The sequence below is a fragment of the Harmonia axyridis genome, chromosome 7 (genome assembly GCF_914767665.1).
Source record: "Harmonia axyridis chromosome 7, icHarAxyr1.1, whole genome shotgun sequence".
Lineage (NCBI taxonomy): Eukaryota > Metazoa > Arthropoda > Insecta > Coleoptera > Coccinellidae > Harmonia > Harmonia axyridis.
This window is the reverse complement of record NC_059507.1, coordinates 35,418,506-35,435,578: the sequence shown is the minus strand read 5'-3', so window position 1 is coordinate 35,435,578 and position 17,073 is coordinate 35,418,506. Positions and strand designations below refer to the sequence as shown.

The window sequence follows — 17,073 nt, the reverse complement described above, 5'->3', positions numbered from 1 at the left end:
GACATAAAAACAACTAAATGCCAAATACTACAATACTATAATTTTTTTATTAATTGATATTTTTGTATCCTTAATAAAAATGATTCATATATTTGATGTTGATTCCATTTTCTTGAATTATAACTACTTATTGAGTGTAATATAAAATTATTACTTTAAGTCTGAGTCTAAGTACCTAATGACAATGAGGATTACCGACAAAGGATCGAAAAAATGTCAATAGAATAAGAAATAAAATGGAAAAAGATTGATAGAAATTGAGATCAAACATGTTAATTAATGGGATGAAAGTTTTTTTCATCTAGACAAAATCTTTCGATAGAGTTCTTCCGTTTATTCTAAGACAGAGTTAGAACTATTTAGGGGGGCACTACAGGGATATCGAAAACCGTTAGAGATACAGGGTGGCTTAAATTATAAAAAAATTGCTTTATTTAGGGATTAGTGTGTTGGTGTTAACAGATCCAAAATATCTCCAATGGTTCCCGAGATATCTCGATAATACTGAAAATCGAGATTTTCTTTTTTCTGTACAACTCATTTGTTTCTGGAGATAACTTCATGAAATTCGGTTTGTAGCCATTATCCAATAAAGATATTCTACTATAACTATAAAAAGAATAGCTGTAAATAATGGGTTCAAACATGTCATTATAGGAAATTTAATAATCAGAAAATATCACAAATGACCTCAAATTGAATACACCACATCATAAGAACAAAAAATTCATTTCTCTCTTGTACTTCGATGATAGTCCTTATTTATTAGTGTTTTTGGAATGAAAAAAAAGAATTAGATGAATTTTTATCGAAGAATAAATATATGCATAATATAACTTTCCGAACAAATATTTTTTTATGAATTTTTAAGGAAAAATATCATGCAAAAAGTCTTGTCAAAGGCTAAAAATGCGATTCGTCTAAAACTAAAAATTAAATTAAAACCGTATTTTGAATTTTTGCATTTGGTGGAAAAAAACCGTAAATCAGAGGAACGTTTGAGATTGTTTCACTCATCCTGAAATGTGGTGAGATCTTAAAAAAGTTGAGGAGAAAGGAGTACTTGAACTTTGACAGATCACGAAAATGCTACGTGATATAAATCCCCCTTAATAGTTTTTCCAAACTTAGCATGGATATTGCCTTCAAACCAAAAAATAAAATATCGTTTTTATTCATTGCAAAACATTCAACCCCGAGCACAAGTAAATTAGGAGTTTATGGGTGAACATGTTCAACTTGCAACATGAAATATGTGTATAGTACAGACAGAACGTTCGTTCAAAACTAGATTTGACGAACATCGATTTGATGTAACCAAAAATGTGCGATTCTCCATCTTTGCAACACATAATTGACAACATGAAAGTTATACATGTGGAATCAAAAGGCAGGAGACTCGATTATATTTAGAATTCATTGAAATTTATAAGCTAGTGGACAGGAATAGTTCCGAAATTATGAATGAATAATCAGAACTTAATCAGAAAGTGGTGAAACAGGCCTTTAAAACAGTTATAACAAAACTTGTTCGACTGTCAACGAATAAGTGACAGCTGCATATATCAACAAGAGTTAAGAACACGTGTACCAACAAGAAAGCAATTAATTCAGACAATGCCAACGAAACAAAAAAAAATCCGTAAACTTTCTCAATAAAACAAACGATACAAGATCAGATTCAAGTGTAAAACTCCTGGCCCTCAAGATGTGAAACCATAAAAACGTCAAGTGTATCTTCAACGGGCCTAGATCATACTTTACTTATTCCATCTACATCCCATTCAATTTGTCAGAGTTTTCTCGCAGTTGCTTTGATCGTACGAAAATAGAAATATATTTCGAGAACGCGGCTTTTATTTCGGTAGCAAAGAAAGGAAGTGATTATGAATCTGATGCCTTCCTTTTTCACCTCGGCGGACGAGAGATTCCAGGTTTTATGAGGGTTTCATTAACGTGTGACGTTCGAAATAGAGCGGACGTTTTTAGATGAAATGAAGGGAAAATTAGGAAGATGGAGAAAGCCAAATGACGCGAAACGTGCAACGTGTGGGGCTTTTTTTTTTGGCTACAGTTATTATGCGGATTTATTTTTCGTATTATTGCAGACATTCCAGCCGCAAAAATTCTTTGCTTGCTACTCAATTAAACTGCAAAGTGACGCCATGACAACAGGGTTGCGTATTAATTTGATCACAATGTCAATTAATCCGTTTTTAGAAAAATTTCATCAACGACGTAAAGGGTGTTTTTTTTCGAGGTATATAACTTTAAGTTGGCATTACTGTCCGAGATGGCGACCGATTTAACAGCTGTCAAGTGATTTATTCTCAGTTTGGTTTGGCAATTCATCATGAATAGACTCACGCCTGAACAACACTTGCAAATAGTGCAATTTTATTTCGAAAATAATGGTTCTGTGCGGAATACGTATCGCGCACTACGTCCATTAGCGATGAAGCGCACTTCTGGTTGAATGGCTACGTCAACAAACAAAACTGCCGCATTTGGAGTGAAGCTAATCCTCAAGTGTATGCCGAAACACCGTTACATCCAGAAAAACTGACTGTTTGGTGCGCTTTATGGGCCGGTGGAATCATTGGTCCGTACTTCTTCAAAAACGATGATGGCCAGAACGTTACAGTCAAAGGTGATCGGTATAGAGCCATGATTACTAATTTTTTCATTCCTGAATTGAACAACCATGGTCCATGATGTCCAGAAGCTGTGGTTCCAACAAGACGGCGCAACGTGTCACACAGCTTGTGCCACAATCGATTTATTGAAAGACACGTTTGGTGACCGCATAATTTCACGTTTTGGACCTGTGAATTGGCCTCCAAGATCTTGTGATTTAATACCGCTAGACTACTTTCTGTGGGGCTATGTAAAGTCATTGGTCTATGCGGATAAGCCACAAACCCTTGACCATTTGGAAGACAACATTCGCCGTGTTATTGCCGATATACGGCCACAAATGTTGGAAAAAGTCATCAAAAATTGGACTACATCCGAGCCAGCCGTGGAGGTCATATGTCAGAAATCATATTTAAAATGTAATGCCGCAAGATTATCTTGCGGATAAATAAAATTCATGTCAATCGAATAATCCATCGTTATTTTATTGCAATTTAAAGTTCTATAGCTCTAAAAAAAACACCCTTTAGATCTTTTTCTCTTTTGACGACAACGTTTACTCATATCTGATGTAATGTGAGAAAAAAAGTTAGAAAACGAAGTTTGAACCAAAAAGTATTCGAAATAATGGCATTTTTCGATTACCGATTTGATTGTTTTCACCTTATACAGGGTATTCCTAAATTGGAGATACGAAGAAAAATGAATAATTCCTTGAATAATTTTAAGAATAGAATGTCCATACATGGGCCCGCAAACGCTTTGTTTTCGAAATACAGGGTGTTTTTTGTAGTCCTACTTTGTTGTGACGCTTTATCGAATCTTTATTAATCTTCTCTAGAGATTGGGTAAATAAGTAACAAAAATTATAATCAATTTTATTCATCACAGCTTACTGGATGTTATAATAATTTCAATTTTCCTGAGGAATACTGAAGAATTGTTTCAAACAAGAACCGACAAGAAACCAGAAAGTGTAGAACTACTGAACCAGAGATACTTTTTAGAATTTTCTAAATTATCAGTGGTTCACCAAAAGAAGTTCTGGTGAAAAGAAGCGGACATTTTCCAGAAAAAATATCACCCTGTAGACTTGCACTCAAAATTATATACTTTGGAAATCTGTAACTAAAAAATGTTCCGAAGTTTTATTTTCATAAAATAAATATTTTGTTACTGAAATACATGTTTTTAGATCTGTTTTAAATACTCCCTAGTAAAATTCCACTACTACTTTCTGATAATAACATTTTTAGTTTTAATTGATAAATAATAGAAACTATTCGATCTATAATTACCTTTGAAAACTTAAAAAAGTCGAATTTTTCACCTAAATACTGACACCAGATTCAAACCAAAATTATTGGAGCAATCAGAATCTACCGTAATATACCTACAGATTTTTGAGGACGAAATCTACCGATCGCATTCAAGTTGGAGTTTCTTTGAATTTACGTTTCTCTATTACTGATTTCCAAATTTCAGTTCGATTGTATTTATTGTTTTTATTCTCTATATTTGATAAGAAAATTCCTGAGGTCCAAACAGATAGGTATATTTTATTTCCCATATCTCCGACTTTTTAAGTGAACAAATAACAACAGTTCAATTTCAGGCAATATCACCCATGAATACCTAGTTCCAATCGAAAATTCATAATTTCTTCACTGAGCTTATGACTATTTCACAGCTCATCCGCCATTTCGTAATCACAGAGTGTAGGTTTCAGGTTTTTTCATTTTTGACTTTTGAGTATCTACTCAAAACAACGAAACCCACAAGAATAGCTTGAGGCATCATGGAATTTCACGACAAGAGGTTTTAGTTGACGTTTGGAGCGATTATTTCCTTGGATATTCATTTCTATGAATAGCAATAAAAGTTTTAGAAAACCGAAACCCGGCGCATCCACCATAATGTTATATTATTTGGATTTTTTAAAAGTGTTTTCACTATAGAAAATTCAGCGTGTACCTGCCGTATCCAATCGAAATATCCATCATTTCCCTTCGTTAGAAGCTCCCCCTTTCTCCACAGAACCCTTTCCAAAATGCGCTAGCGACGTCAAGTTAATCCCAGTTTTTGCCGAAAATTAATTTAGGTGGAGTCGGAAAATAAATTTCCTCCGCATTAATATCGACTGACAAGAGTGTTCCATCATTATCCATTAGGCACCTAGAGCAACACAATCGCCGAAGTGACGCGTTCAATGTTATGACGAGCACGTTGAAAGAGCCATTGAAATTTGGATATGGGACGAACAATGGACCATTCAGGGCGACTTGATAAATGGAGAGACAAAGGCTGCTCTATTCGTTCAGCTTTGTCTTGATGGTACGACGAAGATAGGACGGAAATGTACGGGGTGCGATGGAAAAACCGTCGACGATTTGTTAATTTTGGAATGTTATGACTACGATCTAAAGGGTGTTTTTTTTAGAGCTATAGAACTTTAAATTGCAATAAAACAACGATGGATTATTCGATTGACATGACCTTTATTTATCCGCAAGATAATCTTGTGGCATTACATTTTAAATATGATTTCTGGCATATGACCGCCACAGCTGGCTCGGATGTAGCCCAATCTGGACCTCCAATTTTCGATGACTTTTTCCAACATTTGTGACCGTATATCGGCAATAACACGGCGAATGTTGTCTTCCAAATGGTCAATGGTTTGTGGCTTATCCGCATAGACCAATGACTTTACATAGCCCCACAGAAAGTAATCTAGCGGTGTTAAATCACAAGATCTTGGAGGCCAATTCACAGGTCCAAAACGTGAAATTAGGCGGTCACCAAACGTGTTCCGACATACACTCGAGGATTAGCTTCACTCCAAATGCGGCAGTTTTGTTTGTCGACGTAGTCATTCAACCAGAAGTGCGCTTCATCGCTATGCGCGATATGTATTCCGCACAGAACCATTATTTTCGAAATAAAATTGCACTATTTGCAAGCGTTGTTCAGGCGGGAGTCTATTCATGATGAATTGCCAAACCGAACTGGGAATAAATCACTTGACAGCTGTTAAATCGGTCGCCATCTTGAACAGTAATGCCAACTTAAAGTTATATACCTCGAAAAAAAACACCCTTAATATATGGTCCTAACGTCTGTGTGCACCTTTAAGCCTATTCTTCTGTTGATAAGAAATAGGCAATAAATCATTAGTTCCCACAGAAGCCAACCTTGGGAAATTTAATATTTACGAATAAAAGGAAGATTTCTCTAAAAGACGGTCGGAATATGTTCATGAAACCGGAGCCACTTTCAAGCTCCATATGAAGACGACTTTCTAATGAAGCGGTCTTAACAAGAGGAGCTTTTTTGCATGGATTATGAAACTCAGTCTCTCCTTATTATTCTTGCAAAAGGATGGTGTAATTCCGTTTGTGGAATAACTTATTTCTAAGATCAACAAACCTGGGTTTTCGTCAACGCTACGTGGATACATCAGCATTATTCTCAGTTGTTTTTGAGCGATGCACACGGTTTCGATTCTTTAAATTGCTAATTTGTACCAACAGCTCAAATTTTTCCACAAGTTTCACTATTACTGACTGAAAAGGTGCTCCAAGACGCCCCAAAAGTTCTTCAGCTTTGTGAACTGTGACTGCAAAAGTTCCACCAATTTTGTAGAGGATTTTGAATATTTCATTTTGTTGTTAAAGTGTGTATCTTCCATTTTTAGTAATGGCGTAGTATTTACCTGTCAAATGTCAAAAAATGACAGCTTCGAAAGTGACAGCTGTCCAGATTAGCGGGCTATTCAAATTGAAACCTCTGATTGAAAAACCCTTTATATTTATCTTTTTTTATGAAATTTCCTAGTGGAGTATTATTCACGAAATTTTGCATAGGCCTCTTTTCAACCCTTTCGAGGCTGATATTCTAGAATAGTCATAAAAGCTTTATAGTTTATAGTGAAACCAGAACATTGAAGAGATTCAATGGATCTGCATGCATAAAATTTTTCTGCAAACTGTGTCAGCCAATCTCATAGCTTCTATCCAGGCCACTGAGTTCGCATCTCCACAGCATCCATTTGCATGATCTTCCCATTGATTTCCATCCGGCCAACGGACCGAGTCTCTAAATTTCCACAACAAGACTGGCGGATAAATGAACAGACTCCCAAGTCGGCCATATTGAATAAGGCAAATGCTCCAGAGTCAGCTTTAGGTGTAAATTCACTCAGAATGTGACAACGCTCGGTTGCAGTTGTCTGGCATATTTTCCGGGATGGTTCGACTCGTGCATCCAAGAGGAAAATGGCCTTGCACTATCTGCATAGACTTCGAATCCCTCGCTGTATTATGGCTATGAATGGGGAACCAGATGTTGCTAAGTCTGGGGAAATCGAAGATCATTTTCACGGAAAAATTCGAGAAAAGTACTTTAATAAAGCTGCGTTTGCATATCACAGCGGCCATCTATCCAGATGTTGATCTCGTCCAACGGTGTTTTGCTTCTGGATACTGTTCAAAATCGGGAAAATTGTATTCAGATATTTTTGTGTAACTACATATACATATGCAGGGTTAGTCGGGAGAGTTTTTTTTTCAAGTTAAATTTGACATAAATATTATCATTGATGATAGTTCACACCATGTGACATGCCAATTTCGATAGCAAATCCACAGGGTGATATTTTCTTTGGAACATTGTCCACTGTGTTCCTCTAGAACTTTTTTTTTTTGGTGAGCCACTGTGAATTTGAAAAAATGTAAAAAGAATCTTTGTTGATACACTAAACTTCATGGTATTTTGTAGTTTTGTCGTATCTGTTACCGATTAAGAGGAAAAAATTTTGAACGATTCTCTCGAAATTCTTAGAAAAATCCAAATTGTCATGAAAAATCCAGTTAGTAAGCTGTGGTGAATGAATTCATTATAAGTTTTTATGTTTATTTTCCCGATCTGTAGCAATGATTCATAAATATTCGATAAACTCGTATAATCATTAAATAAAATGTATTCAAATTTCAACTTCAGTCCTTACTTGTTGGAAATTCATTATCAAATAAAATGAAACATAATACCTATACTATATTTTGTGGAAATTACTTTGTTTTATTTCATTTGTACATGACAGCTGTATGAAAATGTCACTCATTCAACACTTTATTATGACAGTGAATGCAATTTCATACATAGACTTTTCAATGTGTTCGTTCTCTCCAAGATTTTATTTTTCAATAAAGTAGTGGTTTTAATTTCCAATATTCCCTGTACCCTGTAATTCTCTTTATACTACTAGATGGACTGGGTAAGCGCAAATATCTTGAACTTCACTTTGTTGTTACCTTTTTTTTATATATATTTATTACTTCAACTTATAATTGTTTTGTTTGTTTTCTCCATACTTAACCTTAATAAAGTTTAAATATATAGATGAAATGTTGGCTCTGTCCAAATTGTTCGCCTCACTGTGGAATATATGCCTTGTTTGTTCGTACTTTGTAAACATTTGCCCTATATATTTCATTAAGCAAATTCATACTATTATTCAATTCTTTATCGTCTCCTGGACCATCCTGTGAAGGCATTTAAAATTTTGATCAATATGGAACTATCTATCTGGTCCTTTATAGCGCAGACGTTCGTCTCTGTTGATTTTCTCTTGTATTTCTGAAGCCTCAAACTCGATTATTCGAATACATTTTGGAGGGTGATGCCACTCCAATTCTCCCGTTTCTGCTTTCATCCTCCCCCCCCCTCGCGAAATGGGGATTTGATGGATCTGCCAGCGTTTTTCAACGTTTTGAATGGCCCCTGTCTGCCTTCTCTGCGTGAAATGCAGATGGGTCTCTTATTACCCTTGAGATTATACGAATTTTTCACAGATGTTATTATAATAACGGCTTTTTCAAAACCAATTATAGTTTTTCAATGAAAAATTCAGATTATACAGTGTTGGAATTGCCTTCTGCAACGAGTATTAGACGATAATTTCTCTATTTCAGTCAAATTTTGTGAAAAATTATCAAAATTCAATGAAAATTTCAGATTATACATCCTAGTGACTTTTGTATTGTATCTTGGCAGTTGATGTGACTGTTACGAAAATTGACAGATTACGGAATTTGAATTTGAATCGTACGTTTCGAATTTTGAAATAATATACAATTACTCATTAAATTCGTGAATTATGTCTGACGAAATCGATTTAACACCACTAGAATTGAGAGAAATGTTAATAATGTTGCAAATCATTCCACTATATCCAAATTGAAATTTGATAGGATCGGAGGTCAGTTTAGACAACCACAAAACGAAAAATATAACTGAAAACAATTCTGTATAATGAGTTCATTACAGCACAGTTTTTAGTACTGTAATGAACCCATTACGATACTGAAATAGAGAAAATGTATTCTTGACAGAACGTATACCTAACTGTGACAGGAAGGGCGCAACTGAAAAACCGTATGTTTGCATTCAATTTCGCAGAGAGCCGCCGCGGGGGATTAGCGATAAAATAAATAAAATCCCTGAAAAACGATCAAAAAACAACTCGACGTCTAAACCGCACACATAAATTCTCGAGGTCTTTTTTTCGGGGCGACGAGAATAAATCTAGGGAGAAAATTAAAAGCAAGCGAAAGGGTTGAGAGGAAAAACGACGCGAAGGAAGCGGAAAACTTTAATCCATTAAGGACCGACGTGGTGGTGGGGGGGGGAATTTACCACGAGATATAACTCCGGCAGGACCGTTTGTGCAACGTGAAGTTATGGGGGGGATAAATATTTGGATGATGCTCAAAAATTTATGCAGGAATTTCAATATTCGCTTTGTCTGATTTTTTCATAGGATCCTGAATGTTTTCAGGTGTCTAGAAGATGAATAAGGATGCCGTTAGCTCTTTTAAGTGCTGAAAGTTGGGAGCTTTTGATTTTTGGTTTACTCTTGCGTCAATCGCAGACTTGGAGACCACATAGATATATACCTACTAGGTTGTTCAATAAGTTTTGCGGTTCGATAAAAAAAAGGTTATGTGTAGGTTTTGTTACTGTGTCCTATCACTATAACAGGCACATCTATCAATTTCGGATGCTGCAATTTTAAAGAATTAAATTTTTTCCGTTCGTTAATGAAATCTAAAAAGGAAGATTTAATTACAACTCCCCGATAAGCCAAAAAAAATGCCTCTTTTCCTCCACAAAGCAGCGAAGGTAGTTCAAAGGAAGGACGGAGGAATTAAGAACAATTGTTGACCATTGGGGTGAAAAAACAATCGCTCCAGTGACACGATGTACAAAGGCGAGAATTTATTTGTTAGAAAATGCCACCCTAATGCTAGAATTCTTGGGATAAGGGGACAGGGATGAACCAGGGTTTTTTCAGGAGTTTTTCCTTCCTAGTAAGCCAGAGGATCTGCTTTGAGAACAAAAGATTTTTTTTACATTAATTGAATTTAATCGAATAGAAATGAGCATAAACTTTATTGGGTATTGATTTTTTTTTAATTATTTTTCAGTAGTGAGGAATATACCGGCAAGAAATCGTCCAAAGAGTATTCACAAACAGTAGTCATATACCTATAGAGAGTTACCCGGACATTTTTAGGTTGTTGAATAAAGCATAAAATAGTTGATACTATTCATTATATCTACAAGGAGAGTCTTTTTATAATTTAACAAGGCAAGAGTGGATTTTCTGTGATTACAAGTATCGCTCAGCTCGTATCATATCACTAACATTTATTTACATATTTTTACTTCGAATCTGGGAATTATATGGTAAGCGCTACTTTTAATTAAAGAAAAGCATCTCTAATTTCTCCACTAAGCGCTACTTGAAATTACAGAAAAACCTCTCTTATTTCTCCACAGAAACAGAAATTCCATCAAATTTGCATGAAAAATCCTGAAGGTCGCAAAGCGATAGCTTCAGGCGTTCTGGAGTTATGGCCGAAAGAAGACACCATTTGGTTTTTCAGTGCATGAGTTGAAGTATATCTCTTTTCGACCATAACTCCAGAAAGCCTGAAGCTATCGCTTTGCGACCTTCAGGTTTTTTCATGCAAATTTGATGGGATTTCTGTTTCAGTTGAAACCTAAAGACACAGTTTGGTTTTTGAGTGCATCAGTTGAAGAATATCTTCTTTCGGCCATAACTCCAGAACGCCTGAAACTATCGCTTTCCGACCTTCAGGTCTTTTCATGCAAATTTGATGGAACTTCTGTTTCTGTTAAGAAAATCCTATCATTACATTTGAAATTTCGGAGAAAAATGAACAAAACAATGAACTTTCGACTTAGCGCCCCCTATCGAAAGCAGCAAAAACAAATTTATCATGAGTAAATTTTGTCCTCAATCAACAAGATATTACCTCTTAGACGAGATCTAATTTGCTTAAAAATGTTGAGCCAAACTGAAGTTACAGGCGTTTCAATCAGTCAGATTTCTCCCTTTCACCTACCCTTATTTGATGTCGTAAAATCGAAAGTGACAATTCAAAAAGATAGAGAATTTTCCAAGGATTACAGTGATGATATTTTTTCTTCAACTTCATATGAAAGCACTGGAAACAGACAAACTGACAGACGTCGTTCAAACTGTGATCGAATATAAAGGACTGCCAACTTAGCAACCAAAATCATGTTGGATATTCAACAGGACTTTCAAACTACAAATTTCCGGAATTTTCCTAATGTTGCAGAATTGTGGTCCAGCATCATCAGCATGGAAACTTCCCCTAATTGATCCGGAATCTCGGAAATCCGTTTCCGATACAACTCTGGCTTCCGGGCCGGCGTCGTTTAATATGCGCGACGTCGGGCGTCGTTTAAGAAGTTTCGAAGGCAAAAAGTCGGTAGAGAAGTCTAACGAAGTTCCGGACAGATTTTGGGCACATTAAATTATTTTGCGAGTGAGGAAGGGAGGGAAAATCGGAAAAATGGCTTTGTTGCCCGTTCCCGCCAGAGGGCCGATTAAATAAGGGCGATTACCAAACTTTCCAACTATGAGTCTGGTGTTTCTGCCCGCCAAATTGAATTTGAAATGAAGCCTCGCGTATTTTAATCCAAATTCTATTCTTGATTGAGGGAGATGGATGGGCTTTTTGAGTGGATGTAACTTTGTTGTCGGTAACACAATGGAGGAAAGTGGATTAAGTGTATAAAGGGATATAATGGCGGAAAGAATAATTCTGAGTTTTGGGAGAGTGCGCTTCGAATTAATTCTATTGGTGCAGATGTGAAGGATTGAGTTGTTTCATTCCTTTAACTCGTGATGCAATAAAGATTGACATTTTTAGATTATACAACTCACGTTTTGATGAACCAATAGAATCCGTAAATTTCTCATAGTTACGACGTATTGATAATAGTTATTTGTAATACAAGTACCGAAGACATTGATATTCTTCCACGAGTTCAAAATTCAAAAACGAGCCACGAAGTGGCGAGTTTTTGAATGAACGAGTGGTAGAATGAGCCTTCTGTACGAGTATTATACATTATTTTCTCTAATTCATTTCATTTTTATTGAAATTAATGAAATATTTCCATAAATATCATTTAGTGATTTTTGAATTGAAAAATGTTGGTTGGCAGAACTGATTTCTTTAAGCAAATTGATGAATTGACAGATAAAGCCGTGGCGGAAAGTTCGGAGTACCAACATATAATAATAAAATATAACCATAAAAACTGTGCGTTTCTGATATATTCTCGCACGATTTTGTTCTACAAGATGTGGAAGAATGAACGGAATAACCACAGAATTAGAGAAATGATAATGAATATACAACTTGACGACGAGGTATAATCGTTTTGGTGTTTCGCCTCCTGCCATATTGTGATCATTTCCATAGTAACTATCTTGGACGTTCGCTGAAAAATAAAAGTCAAGATCTGTGAAATGTCATTGAATTATCAATATGCAGTGCTTTGGTTATAGTTGTTGAAATTGGTAACGAATACCACTCGAGCGTAGATAATATATTTCGATTATACCCGTACCAACCTCTTCACTCATCGTAGTTCGCGAAACACAACTCGAGCTGCGCTCTCGTGATGTTTCGCGAACTACGTCTCGTGAATCGGTGTATAATTGAATATTGTCTATGCTCTTTTGATATTATAACTGAATATAATATCGACTAACAGCCTCAACACAGTCATAAGTGCCAGCGAGGTGCTATGGATTTTCGTCATTCAGTACGCAAATGGATCAAAATTAAAAGAAGGCATAGGGTGCCCATATTGAGACTATCTATGCCTTTGGGTCACGAACTAAAGCAGAAACTCTAGCTATCTACAGAGTCTTTAACAAGAGCCCTCAAAGGCCTCACATACATGGTGATTACTTACTACGCTACCGAACTCCAGAGAGCGATTCGTTAGGCCGTTTTAAAAAAAGAAGGTCCGGAGTTGCTTCGTTTCCGACTTTCCGAGATACAGAGCAGGGCGTTTATGTTGAAAAAAAGTAGGTATTTATAAATTATCGTAAAAATTCTTTTTAATTTTTTCAAATTGAAAAATATCTACTAATTTTCTGTTTTTTTGTGTTTTCTTCATATGAAGCTTCGTTTTCTAGACGAAAAACACCGTATTATGGTTTGTCTCCAAAGCAGGTATTCATGATATGCAATAGGGTGGCTTCAATTCTGTTTCTCGAAAACAAAGCTATACAAAAAATTCGTATTCTTAGTTGCCCAATCTTAAAAAAATTAAAAAACACAAAAAAGGCAGTAGCGTACTTTTTTCCTCATTATTATTGGCTATTGTGCCCACTGAGACCCTACTTGACCTAATAATTTCAATCTAGTTAGGGCTGAATAAGAGTCTTATTACTTCAAACAACTTTACCAAATTGCAACCAAATTGGTCTAAGAATATTTATGATAATTTATAAATGCCTATCAATTTTTTAAACTTGAACGACATGTATATCGAAAACGAAGCAACTTCGGACATATGTTTGAAAGGCATTGCGACTCACCCTCTGAAGTTTCGTAGTTAGAAATACCTTGTATCATAGTAAAAGAAATTTCAATCTGTTGGCATTCACCGTTTAGAAATAATGCGGAGAAATTTTTTAATTTATCAACTTTGGAAGGATATATCTTCCTCAATATGTATTTTGGGCCATAAGTTTATTCATCATAATATACTTATTTTTCAATGTTCTATCACTCCCAGAAAGCTCGGTACACATTTTTGACCTCACCCTGTATAAAAATTATTATCGACAACACTTAAAACTTGCACATCTTCAACAATTTCGGCACTCTTCTCTGAGAATATAGCCTTCAAAAAGGCAAAACTTTATCAGCAAAATTGCGACTTCATATCTCGCCATTATTCCGGATGATATATAGGGTGGACCAAATTCAAAAGCACGAGGTTCGAAACTCACCGACAGACAGAATGATACCGCCGACGTTTCCACCCCACTCCCTCCCTGTTCCATCATCAGATAAGCACTCCGATAACCTCCCTCCATTGAAATTATTTTTATAAACTCCCCCTAATTTCTGGTGGGGAAAACCGACGAAGGAGTCGGACTCTCAGCGGCCGGGGCATTCTGCGATTTTTCCGAGGAAAACCGGCGCAGGGAAAGCGATAAGGAGGACATAAACAAGTGGAGGTCTGGAGACCCTTTTTAACTGAGATAAGCGATAGCCGTAATCGGGCCATTACTCACCCCCCCCCTGCAGGGGGGAAGAGGGTGGGGTCGGCGCTTTTTTTATTTCAGGGGCTCAGGTGCTAGGCCCCCTCCCGGGGGGTTGGAGGGGCAGGAGGTGTCGTAAATTCGGGAGTGACGAGAAGATTTGCTTTTATGAAAGGACAGGAATTTGCTGACGGTTTTTACCTGGCCTGGTGTTGGAATTTTTGGGCTCTCCTTTTCCAAACAGATCTTGCATTCTTTCTTGAGGTCTGTAATTTTAGAATTTTGTGACGAGAATGTCCTCGAAAGCTTCTGATATCAGGTCAGTGATTTCCTCATTTTTAATGTCTGAGATGGACTTCTTATGCGCCATTATTCAATCAATTTACCTATAACAATGATATCGTTTTTGTATATCGTCAAACAGACAGGATGTTCCTATAATCATGCGACAAAGTTCAGGAGGTGAATGCTCGTATGAAATTCAGATCTTCTTTTTGTTTAAGGTCCGGAATTTACATTCCCCTCGCCTCTTATTTCATTTCTCCTATTTTCTGCTGTTGTCTGATCGGAAGGCTTTCCTCCCTACTTCATGTCACTTTATTATTTTATTTAGTTCTTTGAAAGAGGTATTTCCTCTTATCTGTCTTTCTTATTTCGATTTGTATTATCTTTCTTAATTCCTTATTCTCGTGCTTTTTTAGCGTCTCTATTGTCTTCTTTCTTTGTTCATTGACTATTTCTTCAATAGTTTCAATTTTCAGTTCTTCTCTGATTTGTTGGTTAGTTATATACCATGGGGCGCCAACCGCTGTTCTTATTACTGAATTTAGCGTACTCTGCAACTGATCATTATTATTGTCTTTCGTATTGTACCAGGTAACTCCTGCATACGTAATGCTTGGTATTAGCACTATTTTTATTATCTTCAGCTTGTTTTCTGAGGAAAGTTTACTTTGAGGGTTGAGCAACGGGTACAGTCTGCCATGCAATTGCCTTGTCTTTTTTCTGTTTTCTTCTCTCTGTTTGTTGAAATTCATTCTTTCATCCAGTATTATTTCCAGATATTTTGTTTCCTTTTTCCATTCTATCGTCTGGTTTTCTATTTTGACGTTTCCTGCTTCCTCTTTCTTTACTGTTGATCCTCCGAAGTAGATTGCAACTGTTTTCGATGTGTTCACTTTGAATCTCCATTTCTTGAAGTATTCCATCAGTCGTATGGAATTAATTATCTTTCTTGTAACAAAATTTCCTCAGCCCACCCCTTTCCGAGATATCACCCTCAAAAGGTGGTGACTAAAATTCAGTAAAGTTAGACTAACCACGGGTATTTTTTCAGTATTTCTGTTACATTATACGGGGGTAAAATTAACAAGTAGCGGAAGTAGTCACAGACCACATCATTCAAGTAATTTGCCGTTGGAGAATTAGTGTATACGAACTCTGCATTGAAATAACTTCATGCAGGGTTCTTCCAGCCTATAAATCTGTCCTTCTATGTTTTCTTTAGGTTTAGTGGATTACGCGACTCTATGTCTATATCTCTAAGTCAGTGGAACACCTGAAGCATAGACATAGACAAAAATACCTTCGAAGTTGATGCATCGAACTTTTGTGATCTCGACTGGCATTACAGAAAACTGCCATATGGCAGTTTTCTGTAATGCCATCTTAGATGATATCATCTAAGATGTTTTTAGACATCTTACATCACGTGTATATTTTCACTTGAATATTTCTTGAAAATGAATATAATGAAGCAAGGGAATATAAAACATTGAAATTATGGCGGTAATCAATTGAGAAAATCCACAGAATTACGACAAAACTGATTGGAAAGGAAGATTTTCATGATGTGTTGAATCTACTGAATGATGTTAGCTGCGTCTATGGACTAACATAAAGAAATTGAAAGTCATGGTATCAGCAGATATTCAGTGCAGAGATTTAGCATAAAAATTCATGATCAGTGAATGGAAATAATAAACAAGGTGAAGTATTTGGTTTGCTGGTTTAATGAGAATTGGTTCTTTTGAGAAGAAATAATCGAAATCATATTCATTTAAAATGAAGCTTAAATGGATTTAAGTAAATTTGGATTTTCGAATGATATAGTAAGTAATATTGATACTTCTCATAAATATCTCTTTGAGTAAACCATACAAATGTTGAAAACTATAGACCCATTTCACTGTTGTCATCAATTTCGAAAATTCTAGAGAGAGTAATATTTGAGAGAGTTATTTCGTTCCTGAATAAACATAATTTAATATCCAATTGTCAACACGGATTCAGACAAGGAAGGTCAACTCAGTCTGCATTAGAGTCTTTCATTACTAAACTTTATGAAAGTATTGAAAAAAAGGAGAAATGCTTGTCAATTTTTATGGATCTCAGTAAAGCATTTGACCTTGTTGCGCATGATTTGTTACTGGAGAAAATGAACTCGATAGGTCTCAGAGGCCATATAAATGATTTAATAAAATCATATTTTTGTGGAAGAATGCAGTTAGTCGAGGTAGCAGGAGTGCGTTCATCTTTCATTGAGATTAGGTGTGGCGTACCTCAGGGTTCCATATTGGGGCCATTACTATTCCTGATATTTGTGAACGATCTTTCTGATGCTGCTGATGATCCATCTAAGCTGATAATGTTTGCTGATGATAATACACTACTGTGTTCGGAGGGATCAGTGCAGAATGCATTGTTGAGTGCCAGTAATAACATGACACGATTTTCTGAATGGTTTGTTGATAACAAATTGTTTCTGAATACGGAAAAGACATTTTTTATGAAGTACTCTTTGATAA

The 17,073-nt window shown here is 36.0% G+C and overlaps 1 protein-coding gene across 12 annotated transcripts in view; it reads left to right on the top strand.

The window, feature by feature from the left end:
* The window catches only part of LOC123683961 (uncharacterized protein CG43867), a 253,551-nt gene that overhangs the window by 3,040 nt on the left and 233,438 nt on the right, over positions 1-17,073 (top strand). The window contains exon 1 of one of the 12 annotated variants that reach the window (XM_045622978.1): positions 7,894-7,912. The exons of the other annotated variants lie outside the window; for them this stretch is intronic. The gene's annotated coding sequence lies outside the window, so the exon portion shown is untranslated. Of the gene's footprint in view, positions 1-7,893; positions 7,913-17,073 lie in introns of those variants that run through there. 12 annotated transcript variants of the gene reach the window in all.